At 41.7% G+C, this 11,378-nt stretch overlaps 1 long non-coding RNA gene across 1 annotated transcript; it reads left to right on the forward strand.

The window, feature by feature from the left end:
* The first annotated feature begins 779 nt into the window (after positions 1 to 779).
* On the forward strand, positions 780 to 9,560 carry LOC129030539 (uncharacterized). The gene is made up of 3 exons (XR_008500695.1): positions 780 to 1,108; positions 4,859 to 4,935; positions 5,291 to 9,560. It is a non-coding gene; the product is annotated as an uncharacterized LOC129030539 (long non-coding RNA).
* Positions 9,561 to 11,378: the final 1,818 nt, after the last annotated feature.

The following is an 11,378-nucleotide window of genomic DNA, read 5'->3' on the forward strand; positions in this document are numbered from 1 at the left end:
AATACTGCTAAGAGGGAAGTTTATAGCCATATGTGCTTATATTTTTTTTTTTTTGAGATGGAGTCTCACTCTGTTGCCCAAGCTGGAGTGCAGTGGCATGATCTCAGCTCACTGCAAGCTCCACCTCCCAGGTTCATGCCATTCTCCTGCCTCAGCCTCCCGAGTAGCTGGGACTACAGGTGCCCACCACCACACCCAGCTAATTTTTTTGTATTTTTTAGTAGAGACAGGGTTTCACCATGTTAGCCAGGATGGTCTCGATCTCCTGACCTCGTGATCTGCCCACCTCAGCCTCCCAAAGTGCTAGGATTACAGGCATGAGCCACCGCACCCAGCCAGACTTATATTTTTTAAAAAACAATCTCAAATTTACAACCTAACTGTGAAGAGGGAATTAATGAATTTTATGAGTATAATGGTCAAAAATTGTGTAATATAGCACCCCCGGGGGGAGGGGAGGCTAGGTTAAGAGAGAATATTAACTGCTTAACCCTCCCCTATGACCAGAGAGGCTTATCTGTGTTCCATCATTTTACATTCCTTGAGGCACGGCAAGTTTTTGCTTCCCTCTATAGCACAGCTGTAAGTCACAAGGTTGATAAGGAATCACTACAAAAGCATGTATTCCCAAGGATGTAAGACAAGTGGTGTAACAAATATAAAAGAGTAATTCACTGCCTTTGTTCTCGCTTCTGCAAGTATGCTCCCTGCAGCATGTAACTCCCACCACAAACTGCTTAAAAGGTGATTGATGCCTTTGTTCAGGGCTCAGCCTTTCTGGACCCTAGTCTGACTGAGCTGGTGATCACCTTAATAATTAAAGGCTCCCCTGAACTCTGCTCAGTCTCTCCCATCTCTGATTTGTCCCATAACATTTTCTGGGGACTCCTCCAGGATTGGAGATGGCAGGTTTTTGTTTCCTTTGCCTGTGGGCTTGAGCCCCAGGATGTGGGAGATTTGGGACCCATGGCGCCACTGGGTGAAGTTACCCAGAAGGAGAACAGCTCTCCCATGTCCTTGGAGCCTTCCCTTGACAGCACAAATAGAACCAACTCGGGAGTTGCAGGACAGTCACAGGAGCAGCGCACAGGCTGACTACTGAACCACGGTAAGGTTGGGACCTAGGCAAGCCCATCCCATAAGGACGGAAGGGGAGCCTGATCACCTCCCAGGATGAGGCGATTAGTCTGACTCTAGAGAGTAATCAATGGGAGGGGCCTGTTGACTCAGAGGAAACTCATGCCCAGATTGCCATTTGACCCAGAAGCAGCAGGGAACGAGTGCAGTGTTAATGTAGCATTCATAAGTCAGGCACAGAACATAAGATGGAAGTTGCACAAATCAGAAGGATTTGAAGGCATGAATATATCTTAGTTAATCCAGGTAGCAATCAATGTTTATGTGAATCAGGATGAAGAGGCTAAGAAGGACGCCAAGCATAGGGCTAAGGAAAAGGCAGAGATTTTAGCCACAGCCTTGGTTGAAAGAGAAGCTGGATTTGCAAGAGGGCATGGACATGGTCACGGACATGATCAGGGTAGAGGACAAGCTAGGTCAGACGAGGAGGCCAGGAGAGGTCAGGAAGGGCAGCCTAGACTAGAGAGAGATCAATTTGGCAGATGCAAGCAAAGAGAGCATTGGAAAAATGAATGTCCAGAGAAGGAAAAAGATAAAGGCAGCAACCAGGGACAAAACAGCTGGATAGGACCTCCTTCTACCACCAGACAGGGTATAGTAGGGGCTGACATAGATCTAATAGGGCTGGAAGAAGCCAACAACTATCTTGAGGACTGAGACAGACCCAGCTCCATTTCACTGGGCCCTGAGGAGACTATGGTCTCAATGGTAGTAAGGGGCTGAAAAATAGACTTTATGGTAGATACTGGCAGTGAACACTCAGTTGTGACTCAGACAATTGGACCATTATCGAAAGACTCTGTGAATATTATCGGAGCCACACGTACCACAGAAAAGATGTGTTTTTTTCAAATCTAGGAGGTGTATGATTGGGAACCAAGAAGTCCAACACAAATTTTTATATTTGCCAAATTTCCCGGTGCCACTATTAGGAAGGGACTTATTACAAAAGTTGCAGGCTCAATTATCTTTCACTCCCAGTGGAGAGATGACCTTAAGCCTAGGACAGGAAGAGGCTATGGTATTAACACTTACAGTTCCAAAAACGGAGGAATGGAGGCTTTACGAAAGCAATTGTCAAGAATGTGGAAAGAGATATACTGTAGCTGAAGGAGAAAAACTATTTACAGATCTGCTCCTTAAATTGCCAGGAGTCTGGGCCGAGGACAACCCCCCCCCCCCCCCGGGCTAGCAGTGAATCTAGCATCTGTGGTAGTAGAGTTACTACATGGAACCTACCCAGTGCAAATTCACCAATATCCTATTCCCATGGAGGTTTATTGGGGAATTGAAAAACATTTTCAAAGGCTCCTTGAATTTGGAATAATAGAAGAATGTGCCTCCTCCTGGAATATGTCCTTGCTGCCAGTGTTAAAACCCTCTGGTGACTACCAACCTGTACAAGATTTAATGGCAGTCAACAAGGTGGCAGCTACACTGCATGCTATTGTACCTAACCTGTATACTATGCTTGGACAAATACCTGCTAGTGCTGTTTGGTTCACATGCCTAGACATAAAAGATGCATTCTTCTGCATTCAGTTAGCCCCTATGAGCTGAGATATCTTTGCTTTTGAGTGGGGACCATCTCAGTATACCTGGACTATACTTCCTCAAGGATTTAAGAATTCCCCTACTATCCTTTGAAGAAGCGCTTGCCTCAGACTTGAAGGCTTTCATGCCATCTAGCGGCCAGTGTATCTTACTGCAGTAAATTGATGATTTATTGTTGGCTACACCCACCAGAAAGGAATGTATTCAAGGAACAGAGAATCTCCTTCGAGTGTTGTGGGAAGCCAGCTATAAAGTATCTAAGAAAAAGGCACAGATCTGTGGCCAAGAAGTCCGGTACTTTGGTTTCCACATTTCCCAAGGGAGGCGTGAGCTTGGGCAAGAGTGAAAAGAGACTGTCTGTAGCACTCCTCAACCAGACACAAGGCAACAAGTACAGGAGTTCCTTAGGGCAGCTGGCTTCTGCCATATATGGATCCCCAACTACTTGCTCCTAGCAAAACCTTTATATGAGGCAACCAAAGGGGGTGAAAAGGTGCCCCTCCTTTGGGGAATAGAACAGGACATGGCCTTCAAGGAAATCAAAAAAGCCTTAATTCAAGCTCTGGCACTTGGGTTGCCAGACTTGACAAAGCCCTCTTGCCTGTATGTTCATGAAAGAAAGGGAATGGCCACAGGAGTCTTGGTGCAAACATTAGGTTCATGGTATTGACCTGTAGCATATCTGTCTAAGCAACTGGACTTGGTGGCCATAGGATGGCCACGCTGTTTCAAGGTGCTGACTGCCACTGCTCTGTTAGCTGAAGATGCTAACAAGGTCACTCTTGGACAGAAGTTGATAATTTGGGTGCCCCACACTGTTGTCACCTTGATGGAACAGAGAGGACACCATTGGCTCTCTAACTCCAGAATGCTGAGATAAAAAGGGTTTCTGTGTGAAAATCCATACATCACCTTACAGACTGTAAACACCCTAAATCTGGCCACACTACTGCCAATGGAATATGCATAGCACTGGAAGCCCCCGTTTTGTGGCCCAGGGTATCACTGCCATGTAGAAACGATAGACAAGGTCTTTTCAAACAACAAAGACCTGAAAGACCAGCCCCTAAAGGACTGTATCAGTAAAGTATTTTACTGATGGAAGTAGCTTCATATCTGAAGGTATCAGAAGGGCTGGATATGCAGTAGTCATACTGAGCTTAGTCACTGAGGCCCGCCCTCTACTGGTAGGAACCACAGTGCAAAAGGCAGAACTAATAGCTCTCATAAGAGCGCTACTTCTAGCAAAAGGGAAGTCAGTGAATAGCTATACTGACTCAAAATACACCTTTGCTACCTTGCATACTCATGGGACCATCTACAAAGAGAAAGGACTATTAACTACTGAAGGAAAATAAATAAAGAAAGAAAAAGAAATAGAGCAGCTCCCAGAGGCAGTATGGGCTCCAAAGAAAGTAGCAGTCATTCATTGTAAAGGACATCAAACAGGAGGAAGTAACAAGCCTACAGGAAACAGGAAAGCAGACAGGGAAGCAAAAAGGGCTGCAATGACAAACATGACAGAAAAAGGAGAGAATTATGTTATGCCCTTATTAGAACCTCCCCTTGCAGAAATGCCTAACTACTAAAGGCATGGTTTGTGCAGGAAAGTGGGGGATATCAAAAAGGAGGCTAGTGGAAGTTTTCAGATGGGAGGCTTGCCATCCCAGAAGCCATCACCCCTCGATTTATAAAGCAACTTCACCAAGGAACACACATGGGGAAGATAGCCTTAGAAACTCTTGTAGTGCGATACTTCTCTGTACCGTGCCTGACTGCCATCGTGTGAGCCGTCTGTGAGCAATGTGTCATATGTGCTCAAAACAACCCCAGACAAGGGCCTACTCAGCCCCCAGGAATTCAAGAGACTGGAGCAGTGCCATCCAAATACCTACTCGTAGACTTTACTGAGCTGCCTCGGGCTGGTGGCTACCAGTACATGTTAGCGTTAGCCTGCACCTTTTCAGGATGGGTTGAAGCATTTCCCACCAGAACAGAGAAGGCTCGAGAAGTAACCAGGATACTATTAAAAGACATTATTCCTAGATTTGGATTGCTACTAACTTTAGGCTCAGATAACGGACCAGCCTTTGTGGCAGAAGTAGTACAGCAGTTAACCCAAATGCTTAAAATTAAATGGAAGCTGCATACAGCCTATCGTCCACAGAGCTCCAGAAAAGTTGAAAGGATGAACCAAACACTGAAACAACTGCTGCAGAAGTTTTGCCAAGAAACTCATTTAAGGTAGGGTCAGGCGTTGCCAATGGTCCTTCTCCGAGTCAGGTGTACCCCCACTAAGTTAACTGAGTATTCACCCTAAGAGATAGTATATGGCTGACCACCCCCACTAATAGCTCAAATAAAAGGAGATTTGAAAGAAATAGGAGAACTAGCCCTAAGGAGACAAATGAAGGCATTGGGTGAAGTAATGCAAGAAGTACAAGGGTGGGTAAGAGAAAGAATACCTGTTAGTCTTACAGACAGAGTACACCCTTTCCAACCTGGAGACTCTGGGTTAAATGCTGGAACTCCACCACCCTTGGGCCCTTATGGGATGGTCCCCATGTTGTGATCATGTCTACCCCTACCACTGTTAAAGTTGCAGGTATCACAACTTGGATTCATCATAGCCAGCTGAAACCTGCAGCCCCTGCCCCAGACAGGTGGACAAGTCAGCAAGATCCAGATAATCCAACTCAACTGGTCTTGCGGAAAGACCAAGGTGCATCAGAGAATGACGACTGCCCTGCTCTGACCACACTGGAGGCTGGTCGGTCCACACACAGCTGAAGCTTGAGGAAACACCAAACCTTGTCCTAGTCACACAACCGGAAGCTGACTAACCTACGCGTGGCTGAAGCTTAAGGAAGCCGGTGCCAGATAAGTAAACGTGGATAGAATTTGTCAGTGTAGTTATTCTTTTGCTTGTACTAATTGTCTTACTGTCATGATACCTTTGCAATTGCTGTCGAACTTGCTGCCCAGAAGGATGCCCATGCATAGTCTAAAACTGATTATACTAATAGTGAAAATGCTAACAGCTGTCCAAAAAGACCAAGATAGTTGCCATCACTGCATGATGGAAGCCTGGTCTGGAAAAAGGCATAACTAAAACTCTGATATACCAGACCTACTAAGAGTGTAGGGGGACTCAGGCAGGAACTTGTGTTTACACAAACCAGCTACTCTGTTTGTGACCTGGGAAATGGGCAACCTCAAATCTGTTATGATCTGGAATTGCTGCCCTATGATTTCTGGTTTGAAATCCAAATAGGGGAACCCTTGTTGCTGTCATATACAAATCCAATAGACACTGGAGTAGGGAAGCTTGTAACCAAAACAAAGATATTTCCATTTTCACACATAGGGCCTGTCTCAATATATTTTGATGCCTACCAGGCTGCACAACTTAGCAAGTTGAATAATCTAGGAGTGGTCTGTAGGGATCTAGGCCAGGAAAGAATCAGTAGCAAAGCTGCTAAGATCATAACGGGAGAAACAGAAAAGGATTGCCTTGACTGTCATAGTCAATGGACTACCCATTGACTACCTAAAGCCAGGAAGAGTGGCTTTGTTGGCCTGCCTGAAAGCAAAAATTGGGTGTACAACCTGAACATGCAACCCCCTCAATCTGACTATACTAAAACCAAATATGCCTTTCTGGACTAAAGGACTAATAGGCTTTGACTGGAAAGGAGCAAAGCGAGGAGTTCCAATTGTAATTATTACAAAAACTCAATGAGCTAAAGTTCAAGTTAGCCCAATGCAGCAATTCAGGTTTTATAAATCCCTTAATAAGCATTTTGACCCCAAAGAATCAAGGATTCAAATTCCACCAATAACAGCAGAAAACCTGTTTGTTCAACTAACTGAAAGTATTGCTACTAATCTTGGGATCACATCATGTTAAGTTTGTGGGGGTACAAATATGGGAGATCAATGGCCCTGGGAGGCCAGAGAATTAATGCCACAAGATAATTTTACTATATCAGAATTTGTTACAAAATTCAAAGCCAACCAGAGTGTTTGGCTATTAAAAACCCCTATCATTGAGAGATATTGCATAGCACGACGGGGAAAAAACTTTCAAACTCAGGTAAGGGATACAACTTGTCTAGGTCAGCAATATTTCAAGGAGTCAGAAAATAAAACTGAGTGGAGGAGTTACACAGATAATTCCTCCATGCCAGATTTCAACCCCCTCTCCCAATTTCCTCTGTTAAATCAGTCATGGTATCAACTGGACATTCCAAATATTTGGAAGGCACCAGCAGGACTATACTGGATCTGTGGGACAAAGGCCTACCAACTGTTGCCTGAAAATTGGACTAGAGCCTGTGTATTAGGAACAATAAGACCATCTTTCTTCTTACTCCCATTAACCCAAGGAGAAGATTTAAGAAAAGACATTGAAATAGGAAATTGGAAAGACAATGAATGGCCTCCTGAGAGGATCATAAAATATTATGGACCAGCTACATGGGCCCAAGATGGGTCACGGGGTTACCATACTCGTATATACATGCTAAACTGAATTATAAGATTACAAGAGGTACTAGAAATTATAATCAATGAGACAGCTCGAGCCCTGGATTTGCTAGCTATACAAGCTACCCAAATGAGGGATGCCATATACCAAAATAGGCTAGGTTAGACTATCTCCTAGCCTCCGAAGGAGGAGTTTGTGGCAAACTAAATCTGACCAACTGTTGTTTACAAATTGATGACAGTGGAAGAGCTATTATGGAAATTACTGCTAAGATGCAAAAACTAGCCCATGTCCCAGTGCAGACCTGGTTTGGATGGAGCCTGAATACACTTTTTGGAGGATGGTTCTCATAGCTTGGAGGCTTTAAAACTCTAATAATTGGTTTTATAGTCATAATTGGAGGATGCCTAACACTGCCTTGTCTTTTACCTCTTCTCATCAGAAGCATCCAGTCCACTATTGAAGCAGTAGTAGACTGAACGACTACCACCAAACTAACAGCACTGAAAAAATACCAATCAGTCCCTCAAGAAGAATATGAGCCTACACCAGAAGAGATAAACGATTGTGGTGCTCTTTATTAATCTGCATTTATGGCAAGCACCAAAGGAGAGAGGAATGAAGGGGGAATTAATAAATTTTATAAGTATAATGGTCAAAATTTTTCTTTTTCTTGAAGGTAGAATGTAATACAGCCCCCTTCCCCCCACCCAGGGGAGGCGGGCCGGGTTAAGAGAGAATATTAACTGCTTATCCCTCCTCTATGACCAGAGAGGCTTATCTGTGTTCCATCATTTTACATTCCTTGAGGCACTGCGAGTTCTTGCTTCCCTCCCTAGCATGGCTGTAAAGTCACAAGGTTGATAAGCAATTGCTACAAAAGCATGTATTACCAAGGATGTAAGACAAATGGTATAACAAATGTAAAAGAGTAATTAACTGCCTTTGTTCTCGCTTCTGCAAGTGTGCTCCCTGCAGCACGTAACTGTCACCACAAACTGCTTAAAAGGTGATTCATCCCTTTGTTCGGGGCTCAGACTTTCTGGACCCTAGTCTGACTGAGTCAGTGATCACCTTAATAATTAAAGGCTCTCCTGAACTCTGCTCAGTCTCTCCCGTCTCTGATTTGTCCCACAACAACTGTACTCCACAAAAAGTTAGGAAAAAAACAAACTAAATAAAGGCTAGCAGAAAGAAAAATAATAATAATTAGAGCAGAGATTAGAAAATTAGCCAACTCTTAGCCAGATGAAATAAGAAAAAGACATAGAAGACTCAAATGACTAAACTCAGAAATGAGGGATGGGGCATTAAAACCAATGCCACCAAATTAATAATATAGAATGCTACGAACAATTATACACAACAAGTTAGAAAATGTGTAAAATCCTAGAAACACATAAGCTACCAAGACTATTTGTTAGCTCTGGACAAGGAACAACCCACAGAGCATTTCTACATATGCACTCTGAAGAGAAAATTTACCTATTACCTTTGACTGGAGCTGTATATTAACTTTGAGAAGAGCTGTATACTAACATTGGAATATAATTGTTCTGAGTGGCTACTTCAAATTTCTGGAACAAGTTTCTATGCCACATACTTTGCATTTATTGACATGAACAACAAACCTTGGCCTTGGTTCTGTATAACATCTTCCTGGAGTCTAGCTGGAGGGGAGGTCCCTTGCACTGGTTTCAGACAGGTCAGGAGGAGTCACAGCCCTAAAGCAGTCCTGGACAGACTCCTAGATCGATAAAGCCAGGCAAGCTCCTTCTCAATGGGGTTTAGCACAGGCTTAAGGCTTTTCCCCTGGGAGCTCAGATGCCACCCTCTGAGGTTGCCTGTCCTGCCATCCAGCATTCTGGGCCTCTGAGCACCTTGGGTGGAATACCCTAGGGGAAAGAGCCCCACTCAAAGCAGTCTGAGCCTGGGGAATGGTAGAAAGGACCTAGACCAGCACAGGGCTCTGGTATTCTCCAAATTTGAAGATACTTCCCATGTTTCAGCATGGCAAATCAATACTAAAGGGTCCTTTGAGCCCCACAATCTAATTCTACTCCCAAATTTGCCAGGTCACTTATCTGGGCACTAAAATTACTTTAAAATCAATGATACAGATAGAATACTCATTCAAACCAAAGTTCTGAATTTAAAGCAAACAAAACATAAATCACTTGAAAACAGAGGTCTTCCTCTCCCCATCCCAGCCAACCCTTCACAGCTCTGTGCTTGAGCAGAGCCTCTTCCACTTCTCCAACCTGGCTGACTTTGGCTTCCATTTTTAGCGGGAGAAGTGCCACCAACAGCATGTGTACCCACAAGTGAGCTACAACTGCTTCTAGTATTTATTTCCAATGTCCCATGTTTATACCTTTTCATATGCTAATTTTATGTTCAGTTTCTATGAGTTTATTCCATTTTTTTCTTAGACAACCAAGAATGGAATTCAAAAGACTTAAATAAATAAATATGCATACAATTTCTATGGCTCAAAAAACTCAATATTGTTGAGATATCAATTCTTTGAAATTGATCTATAGATTCAATGCAATCTCAATTACAAACTAACAAATTGATTCTAAGATTTGTATGAAAACACAATTGCCATACAATAACCAAAATAGTTTTGATGAAGAACGAAGTTGGAAGGATGTCAAGACCTTCTTGTTAGCTTCAGTATTCAAAACCTTGTGCACTCGCATAAAGATAGACATAGGCAATTCACCCTTAACTCCTACCACATGCAAAATAATCAAGAAGAAATACACTAGGGACCAAAATGTAAAAATTAAACCTATAAAACTTATGGAAGTGTAAATAGGAGAAAATCTTCAAGACTTAGGTAAGGCAACAATTTTTTGGAAAAGCATATAAAGTATTAAATATAAAAGAAAATTTTGATAAACTGGAATTCATGAAAATTAAAAACCCTGTTCTTCAAAAGACCTCATTAAGAAAATTAAAAACATGTCACAAAGAGAAAATACTTGCAATAAATATATTGGACCAAAATAATTAAAGAATTCCTACAACTCAATTTTTTGAAGTAGGCAAAGAATGTTAAAAAAAAACTCACAACAAAAGCTATACTAATGACCAATAAAAACAGAAAAAGATGCTCAACATCATTCATCATCAGAAAATGTAAATTGAAAGTACAATAAAATATTACGACACACCTATTAGCCTGGCTAAATGAACTGGTAATACCAAGTGTTGGCAAGAATATGGAGCAACTGAAATTCCCATATTCTGTTTGTGGTTATGTAAAGTGGTATACCCACCCTGAAAAACAGTTCCACCATGTCTTATAAAGTTAAATATACACCTAATATATTTAACTAACAATTTCACTCCTAGGGATTGACCCAATAAAAATAAAAATCTATTTTCACGCAAGAACTTGTACATAAATGTTCATACCACCTTTCTTCAAACATACTACAATTCTAAAGACAACTCAAGTTTCCATCAACATATGAATAAATAAACAAATGGTACTATAACCATAACACAGAGTAGTTCTCAGGAAAAGAAAAAAAAGAATGAAATACACATATACACAAAAAGATGGATGAATCCCAAAGTCCTTATGTACAGTAAAAGAAATTGAACGCATGAATACATACTGTATAGTTCCATTTACAGAAAATTCTACAAGGTATAAAACTAATTTCTATTAACAGAAAATAGATCAACGACTGCCTGGAGTCAAAAGTGGAGAAGAGGATGATAGATTGCAATTAGATACAAGGTTCTAACCTTCACTGCGGGAATGGTTACATAGGTGTACACATTTGTCAAAAATTCATCAAACTATATGTTTAAAATGGGTTCATTCTATTTTATGTCATTTTTACCATAATGAAGCTGATTTCAAAAAACATATGAGTCCATAGTGGTGGCAAAAGAATAAACAACAAAGAAAAATTTATTTACCACTATTGCACTTAACTATTATTTATGTCTAAACATAAGTAATTAAGTAAAAGAATTTTGAGGAATTGCAGTTCTTCTCCAGTTTGTGAGGGAACATTCTTCTTTACATAAGATCTACCTAATACATAGAGAAGAAATAATGGCTTTAGAATATTAACAATTTGCAACTGACAATGAAAATTAGTTCAGGCAGGATCATCAATGAATCTTAAATTAGTTACATAAAACCTGGGGGCAACTATGGTACTGAACTGCC

Source organism: Pongo pygmaeus, chromosome 12, assembly GCF_028885625.2.
Source record: "Pongo pygmaeus isolate AG05252 chromosome 12, NHGRI_mPonPyg2-v2.0_pri, whole genome shotgun sequence".
Taxonomy (NCBI): domain Eukaryota; kingdom Metazoa; phylum Chordata; class Mammalia; order Primates; family Hominidae; genus Pongo; species Pongo pygmaeus.